This window comes from Sturnira hondurensis, unplaced genomic scaffold, assembly GCF_014824575.4.
Source record: "Sturnira hondurensis isolate 20B ecotype Veracruz unplaced genomic scaffold, ASM1482457v3 Scaffold0023456, whole genome shotgun sequence".
In the NCBI taxonomy this organism is placed as follows: domain Eukaryota; kingdom Metazoa; phylum Chordata; class Mammalia; order Chiroptera; family Phyllostomidae; genus Sturnira; species Sturnira hondurensis.
This window is the reverse complement of record NW_028096087.1, coordinates 1,368,394-1,377,706: the sequence shown is the minus strand read 5'-3', so window position 1 is coordinate 1,377,706 and position 9,313 is coordinate 1,368,394.

Here is a 9,313-nt window from a genome sequence, read left to right as displayed (position 1 = left end):
GATCCTCTGTATGTCCTCCTTGGCAAAGTGTCTGTTCAAGCCCTTTGCCCACTTTTTCATTGGGTTTCTTGTCTTAGAGTGGAGTGGTGTAAGTTCTTTGTATATTTTGGAGATTAAAACTTTGTCTGAGGTATCATTGGCAAATATGTTTTTCCATACAGTTGGTTCTCTTTTTATTTTAATTGTTTTCTTTAGCTGTGCAGAAGCTTTTTATTTTTATGAGATCCCATTTGTTAATTCTTTCCTTTATGTCCCTTGCTCTAGGGGACATATCCGTGAAAATGTTGCTGCATGAAATATCTGAGATTTTTCTGCCAATGTTCTCCTCTAGGACTTTAATGGTGTCACAACTTCTATTTAAGTTTTTTATCCACCTTGAATTCATTTTGGGGTATAGTGTAAGTTGGTCCTCAAGTTCCTTTTTTTTTTTTTGCACATAGCTGTCTAGTTTTCCCAACACCATTTATTGAACAGACTATTTTTACTCCATTTTATGTTGTTGTGTGCTTTGTCAAATATTAATTAACCTTAGAGTCTTGGGTTTATTTCTGGGCTCTCTGTTCTGTTTCATTGGTCTGTGTGCCTGCTTTTATGCCAGTACCAGGCTGTTTTGATCACAATGGCCTTGTAATACAGATTGATATCAGGTATTGTGATCCCTTTTAATTTGTTCTTATTTCTCAAAATTGCAGCTGTTATTTGGGGACGTTTATAGTTCCATATAAATTTTTGAAGTGTTTGTTCTATGTCTGTGAAATATGCCATTGGTACTTTAATAGGTATTGCATTGAATCTGTAAATTGCTTTGGGTAGTATAGACATTTTGACGATGTTAATTCGTCCAATACATGAACATGGTATATGTTTCCATTTGTTTGTGTCTTTCTTGATTTCTTTCTCCACTGTTGTGTAATTTTCTGCATACAGATCTTTTACCTCCTTGGTTAGGATTATTCCTAGGTATTTTATTTTTCTTTTTGCTGTATCAAATGGGATTTTTTTTCTTGATTTCTGTTTCTGCTGTTTCATTGTTGGTATACAAAAATGCCTTTGATTTCTGGATATTGACTTTGTATCCTGCTGTTTTTCCAAATTCATTTATTAGGTTAAGCAGTTTTTTGGTGGAGTCTATAGAATTTTCCATGTACACTCTCATGTCATCTACAAACAATGGCAGTTTTGTTTTCTCTTTTCCAGTTTGGATGCCTTTTACTTCCTTTTTTATCTGATTGCTGTGGCTAAAACTTCCAATACTATGTTGAATAGAAGTGGTGAAAGTGGACAACCTTGTCGTGTTCCTTATCTTAGTGGAAAAGATTTTTGGTTTTGCACATTGAGTACCATGTTGGCTGTAGGTCTGTCATATATGGCCTTTATTATATTGAGGAATGCTCTCTCTATTCCTACTCTGCTGAGTGTTTTTATCATAAATGGGTGCTATACCTTATCAAATGCTTTTCTGATATGTATTGATATGATCATGTGATTTTTGTCTTTGCTTTTGTTTATGTGATGTATTACATTTACTGATTTGCAAATATTGAACCATCCTTGCATCCCAGGGATTAATCCCACTTGATCATGGTGTATGATCTTTTTAATGTATTGTTGGATGTGGTGTGCCAACATTTTGTTGAGGATTTTAGCATCTATGTTCATCAGTGATATTGGCCTAAAGTTTTCTTTCTTTGTTGTGTCTTTATTTGGTCTTGGGATTAGGAGGATGCTGGCTTCATAAAAAGAGTTAGGAAGGCTTCCATCCCTTTGGATTTTTTGGAATAGTCTGTGAAGAATAGGGTTAGCTCTTTCTTAAGTGCTTTGTAGAATTCTCCTGTGAAACCATCTGGTCCAGGGCCTTTGTGTGTTGGGAGTTTTTTTATTACTGCTTCAATTTCATCTGCTGTTATTGGTCTGTTCAGCCTTTCTGCTTCTTCTTCCTTGAGTTTTGGAAGATTGTATTTTTCTAGAAATTTGTCCATTTCACCGAGGTCTTCAAATTTTTTGACATAAAGTTCTTCACAGTAATTTCTTAGAATCCTTTGTATTTCTGTGGTGTCCATTGTAATCTCTCCTCTTTCATTTCTAATTGTGTTTATTTGGGTTCTCTCTTTTTTTTCCTGGCGAGCCCTCTTAAAGGCTTGTCAATTTTGTTTATCTTTTCATAAAAACAGCTCCTGGATTCACTGATCCTTAGAATTGTGGTTTTACTCTCTATGTCATTTAATTCTGCTTTGATCTTGGTTATTTTCTTCCTTCTACTTGCTCTGGGCTGTCTTTGTTGTTGTTCCTCGAGTTCTTGTAGGCATAAGGTTAGGTTGTTTGAAATTTTTCTATCTTTTTTAGGTAGGCCTGTATTGCTATGACCTTTCTTCTCAGGACTGCGTTAGCTGTGTCCCATAAGTTTTGGTTTGTTGTGAGTTCATTTTCATTTGTTTGCAAATTTTTTTGATTTCTTCCTTGATCTCATTCTTGACCCATTTATTGTTTAAGAGCATGCTATTCAATATCCATGAGTTTGAGTGTTTTGAGGTTTTTCCCTTGGGGTTAGTTTCTGGTTTCAGTCCCTGGTGATGTGAGAAAATGCTTGGTATGATTTCACTTTTCTTGAATTTGTTGAGTCTTGTTTTGTGTCCTATCCTGTGGCCTGTCTTTGAAAATGCTCCATGTGCATTTGAAAACAATGTGTATTTAGCTTCTTTGGGATGAAGGGCTCTATATATATCAGTTAAGTCCATTTCATCTAGGGTGGTGTTCAATGACACAATATCGTCACTGATATTTTGTTTGGGAGATCTGTTCATTTTTGACAGTGGGGTGTTAAAATCCCCTACAATAATTGTGTTGCTGTCAGTATCTTTCTTGAAGTCCTCTAAAATTTTCTTTATGTATTTGGGTGCTCCTATGTTGGGTGCATATATATTTACAATGTTCATGTCTTCTTGGTGGATTCTTCCCTTGAGTATTATGAAGTGACTTTCTGGATCTTCTTTTATAACCTTTTTTTTAAGTCTATTTTGTCTAATGTGAGTATTGCTACCCTGGCTTTTTTTTTCTTCCCGTTGATTTGCTTGGAAATTTTGTTTCTAGCCCTTTACTTTCAGTCTGTGTATGTCTTTTGTCCTGAGCTCTAATAGGCAGCATATGTATGGGTCATGCTTTGTTATCCATTCAGCTATTCTATGTCTTTTGATTGGAGCATTTAATTCATTTATGTTAAGGTTATTATTGATAGGTACTTTACTCATTGTCCTTTTGTACCTGTGTTCATCTCTCTCTCTTTCCTTTCCTTAAAGCAGCCCTTAAAGCAGGTGTTAAAGAACATCTCTTATAGAGCCGGTTTGGAGGAGGCATGTTCTTTTAGACTTCTTTCGTCTGGGAAACCTCTTTTTTGTCTTTCTATCTTGCTTGAGCATCTTGCTGGTTAAAGTAGCCTTGGTTGCAGACCTCTGGTTCTCATTACTTGGAATATTTCTTGCCATTCTGTTCTGGCTTGGAGTGTTTCCATTGAGAAGTCAGCTGCTAACCTTATCAGGGCTCCCTTTGTATGTTATTTCCTGTCTCTCCCTTGCTGCCTTTAAGATTCTCTGTTTGTCTTGGAATTTTGCCATTTTAAGTGTGATGTGTCTTGAAGTGGGGCTCTTTGTGTTCCTCTTGATTGGGACTCTCTGTGTTTCCTGGATTTGTGTGACTTTTTCTCTCATGAAATTAGGGAAGTTTTCCATTATTGCTTTTTCAAACAGATTTTCTATCCCTTGCTCTTCTTCTTTTTCTTCTGCTATCCCTATTAGATGGATATTATGTTTCATATCATCCTGCATTTATTTCTCTTAATTTCTCTTCATTGTTTCTGAGCCGCTTTTCCTTTTGTTGCTGTTTATGTTTTTTTCCTACTTTGTCCTCCAGGTCACTGATCTGATCTTCAGCTTCATTGATCCTGCTTTTGATCCTTTCTACTGTGTTCTTCAGTTCAGAAATTGCATTCTTCATTTTCTCTTGGTTCTTGTTAATAATTTCTATCTCCTTTTTTCATGTTCATACAGTTTGCAGTGAATTCGTTGTAGTTTCTGGTAATTCACTGTGAGCTCATTGAGAATAATAGTTGAGTTGTCTGTATTTCATTTAGCCTTCTTTCTGAGGCTTCCTCCTTTCCTTTCATTTGAGGATTGTTTCTTTGTCTTCCCATTGTTTGTGAGACTCTTCTTGTTACCCTTAGCTTCTTAAATTGATCTATTTTGACTCCATGGGTTTATTGTGTGAACTTCTATGGTAGAATACCTGTGAGCTTCATTGGTACCTTTTCCTTGATCTCCTGAGCTCAACTGGTCTTGGACTATCATTTATGTTGGCTCTGTGTTTGTCTTTGGGTTTTTATTGTTGTTGGGTTTTTCTTTGGTGGGTCCTTACCTTTAACTTGTTAACTGAGGGTCACTTGGTGCACCACCTCTTGTATTTTGTTGAGCTGGTTTGGGCAGATTGTGTTGAAGCTGGTTCTTCCATGTGTACAAGGTTTTGAGGATTCTCTCTTGCTCTTGTTCAGTTGTTCTGTGTAATTTCTCCACTATTTAGCTGTGTTTCCAAATAGGTCCTGGATTGTGGTTAATGTGGCTTCCACTCCCTCCTTCACCTTCTTCTGTTGTTATCTGTTGGTGGTTCCTTTGTTGCTGGGTTTCCTCTTCTAGCGGGTATTGTGGTGTTCACAGCTTTCACCTACACTTTTTTGTGGTCAGCTGGAGGGGAAGGCAAAATGGTTTATCACAGCAAGAGTGTGTTCTATGATATTTACAGTAGCAGCCAGTAGAGAAGAGATAGGAGATCCTTTGGCTATGTATAGTGTTAACCATGATAGTATACCCAACTAGCCACTTTTGAGAAAGGATGGAAAGAAGTTAAGACTCTGGTTGGAAAGGGAAGATTGTGAGTTGGATCTAGAAAGCAGTGAGGTTGTGGGAGGTCAGATTCTGAGGTAAGGTGAGAGTAAAGGATAGTAAATTGGTGTAGTGTGTGAGAGAATAGAGTTAACCACTACTGTAATAGAGTTCAGGAGACCGTTAAGTGGGCTAAGATCTGGAAAGGGTGTTGTGTAGTATTTCCAATTGTATGGAACAGCTATTATTTACAATAATATTAGAGCAAGAATCATATGGGAGAATCTATGTGATCTGGATAGCAAGAATAGGGAGTATATGACGTCGAGTAGTGTGCTAATAGAATACAGGTGAAGTGAAAGACAGTAAATTAGCAATACACTGTGGAAGAGAGAACAGGGGAAACCTGTCAAATGATACAATATAACCAGCCAAGCAAAGAAGACTAAACAGAAAGAAGAAAAATACAAAAATACTATTAAAATAAAAGATGTAAGAGTAATGAAAAAATAATAATACAAATATGCAGCAATTTGTAGTTTCTCTGCTATAGCAAGGTGAAATTTGTCTCACTGTCTCAGTTGTTGAGATGTCCCCTCTTTGGGTCCAACTCTGGTCTTTTCACATTTCCAGGGTTTTTTTGTCTCACCTGTGTGAATTTAAAAGAAAAAAAAAGAAGGAAGGAAGAAGAGATAAAATTGGAAAGAAAGGAAGAAAGAATAAAACAAGAAAGAAGGAAAGAGAGGAATAAGGAGTTAAAAGATAAAAAACTAAAAATAAAAAAAAATAAAGAATTAATTTTAAAAAAAAAGCCTGTCACTGGTTTCAAACTGTCCAAACCGGTTTTGCTGGTCTGGCTGGTTGCAGCAGGCTGAGGGGGGATTGGTTTTGCTTTTCTCCCTTTCTGATATGCACCCAGTCAGTCTAGGGTATGCATTCTCCCCAGGGATTTGGGTGTGGGATCCAGGCCTTCCTCAGAGCACACTCTCCCCAGGTCACAGTTGTGCACACTTGTCCAGGCTGCCTCCAGTCCCTTCCCAGGGCTATGGGAGTGTGTGCAGGGCCTTTTGTGCCACCTCAGGAGTGCTGCCCAGCTGAGTAGGGAGGAGGCTGGAGTGGCTGCTGCAGAATTCCCCAAACAATGTATTTTTTTTCACTTTTTCTTTTTGAGAAATTCCTCCTACTCAAGCCTGCTGCTCCATACAGAGTCCTAGACTCTCACATTGCCCAATTCTCCAACCAGTCTGGGGACTATCCGGGTCACGGCCCGTCACAGCCCAACTATTAATTCTCTCCAACTCTCAACTCCCCAGCGAGCATCCACAGACTCTGTGGGTCTTCACAGCCCCTGTGTGTTTGCCACTTAGTCCTTATTCCCCTTTCTGCGACTTCAAGCAACCAGGTCTCTCCCAGTGCTGCTCAAACCTTGTATTGCTGGGGTGGAAGCCGTTGATGCAGCTCTTTCCCCAAAACCCTGTGGCAGACCCAGACGGTACCAGGCCTTGGGCTGTTGCCACTGTGGTCCCAAAGAATTTATAGTCCTGAAGTGCTCTCCTTACTGTCTGGTTTTTCGATGTCCGCTACAATTTTGGGTCTCCTATCTTCCTACATGCTGGGGTACTGTTGTCTCTTTGCTCTGTTTTTCTGTATATCGGCTAGGTTTTTCTCCCGTGTGTGGAGGGAAGTGGAATCTGCTCCCTCCTACCTTGCCTCCATCTTCTGCAAAGCTCACATTGAGTATTTCTTGCCAATCTCTTCTAAACTGCAAAGTTTCTTTTGAGAAATTAGCTGACAGTCTTATGGGGGATGCTCCTGTAGGTAACTAACTACTTTTCTCTTGCTGCATTTAAAATTCTCTCTTTATCTCTAGTCTTTGGCACTTTAACTATGATGTATCTTGCAGTGGGCCTTTGTGCATCCATCTTGTTTGGAACTCCCTGTGTTCCTGGACTTGCATGTCTATTTCTCTCACCAAATTAGGGAAGTTTTCTTTCATTATTTTTTAAATAGATTTCCAATTTCTTGCTCTTTCTGTTCTCTGTCTGGCATCCCTGTGATGCAAGGATGGAACACTTAAATTTATCCCTGAGGCTGCTTACACTATTGTTTTTTTGGATTTTCTTTTCTTTTTGTTCTGATTGTTTTTGTGCTTCCTTATGTTCCAAATCATTGATTTGATCCTCAGCTTTATCCATTCTACTTTTGTTTCCCTGTAAATTGTTTTTTATTTTAGTTAGTCCTTCATTTCTGACTGAATCATTTTTTTGCTGTTGATGTCCTCACTAAGTTCCTTGAGCATCCTTATAACCAGTCTGTTGAACTCTGCATCTGATAGATCATTTATCTCCCTTTTGTTTATTTCTTTTTCTGGAGTTTTGATATTTTTTTTTGTTTGGGCCTTGTTTCTTTGTGTCCTCATTTTGGCAGTCTTCCTGTTTTCTATGTATTAGGTAGGGCTGCTATTACTCCCTGTCTTGGTAGTGTGGCCTGATGTAGTAGGTATCCTGGAGAGTCCAGTACCATAGTCTCCCCTATGTCCCAAGCTGAGTACTCAAGATGCGCCCTCTGTGTGGGCTTAATACACATTCCTGTTGTAGATGAGCCTTGATTGCTGATGACAGGTCAATGGGGGTAGGATTTACCTGGGTCAGTCAGCTACAAGGACTGGCTGCGACCTCTGACCAACAACCTCCACCCCTTCTTGGAGGATCAGCTGTGCAGGGGCAGGTGGTAATGCTCTGTTGTGATCTGTAGTCGTCCATTGGATGTACAGTCTCTGAGATTTTCCAGGTGGTGCAGGCCAAGGTGTGCCCCCACTTGTGTTTTTTCCAGAGCAACCCTGCAAGAGATATAAAGCAGTATGATATGTCTGCTACTTGTGCTGGGCTTGGAGAGTCCCAGTCGAAGCCAAACTGTGATTCTAAGGGTGCTGCTGCTAGTGCCCAGCTTCAGGTTACTTAGCAAGAGGTACAGGGGCTGTGGGTGCACTGAGGTCAGATCTTGCTCATTTGATAGGATTTAGGAAGCTGTAAAGAATGAGCCAAGACCTGCCATTCATAGGGATAAGTCACAGTTAACAGTTTGGGTGGAACCACAAGTTGGGTGGGACAGAGTCTTAGGGGATCTCCAGGGCAGGTCAAGCAGTGTTAGCTAGATTGATGGAGTCTCAGATATGGCACTGGCCTGCCAGCTGTGTTGCTCTTTGGGGGAGGGCTCAGATAGGGCCCTCCCCCTCCTCATATAGGAGGTAGAACAGACAGCAATTCAATGTTCCTTTCATTCACTTATGTTTCTCTGTCTTTGTCCCTCCCTTCCCTTCTCTCTAAAAATAAATAGATAAATTCTTTTCTCAAATGCACATTCATTATAAAAAATTAACCAAATATATATTATCATTATAATGAAGAAAATAAACTCTATCCTTAATCTTAACAATTAAAAAATATAATCATTGTCAGCATTTTAGTATATATTCTTTAGTCTTCTTCGTCTATGTGAACAGAGTAGAATGCACATATATTTTTTCATGAATTTGGGATCTTCCGTAAGGACTTCTTATGATTTCTGAGCTGTAATTCTGCCTTCTTTGCTGAGGTAGTAGTCTAAAGCAAATCTTACTTCTGCCTCTAATGCCTACAGGGAGGGCCCTTTGGGAACTGGTTCACTGACCTCCACACAGTGCCTTTTCTGCAGTATTCTGGGCCTCCACCGTCAAAACAATAGATCTCCATTTGTATAAAGATGATGATTTGCAATTCTGAGGATCTTCAGCCTGGGCAAGCCTCAGGTGTTGCTAAAGAAGTCAAGTAATAGTGAAGTCTGCAAATTAACCTTGGATTAATAAGGATATATATATATCCTTATATATATTATATATTATATATATATAATCGATTGTACCATTACAGTTGTTCTATTCCCCCGTTTATTTCCCTCCACTCTGCACACCGCCCCCACCATTCCCCCCTTTAGCTTATGACCACGTGTCTCAAGTTCTTTAGATTCTATATTTCCCTTACTATTCTTGCCCTTCCCCCCTATTTTCTACCTACTGTCTATGCTATTTTCTGTACCTTCTCCCCACTTCTCCTCCTCCTGCTCCCTGTTGCTAACCCTCCATGTGATCTTCATTTCTATGGTTCCACTCCTGATCAAGCTGTCCTCTTGGTTTGCTTTTGTTTTAGGTGTGGTTGTTAATAACTGTGAGTGCTGTCCTTTCATTGTTCATATTTTTCACCTTTTTCTTATATAAGTCCCTTTAACATTTCATATAATAAGGGCTTGGTGATGATGAATTCCTTGAATTTGATCTTATCTGAGAAGCACTTTATCTGTCCTTCCATTCTAAATGAAAGCTTTGCTGGATAGAGCAATCTTGGATGCAGGCCTTTGGATTTCATGACTTGGAATACTTCTTTCCAGCCCCTTCTTGCCTGTAAGGTCTCTTT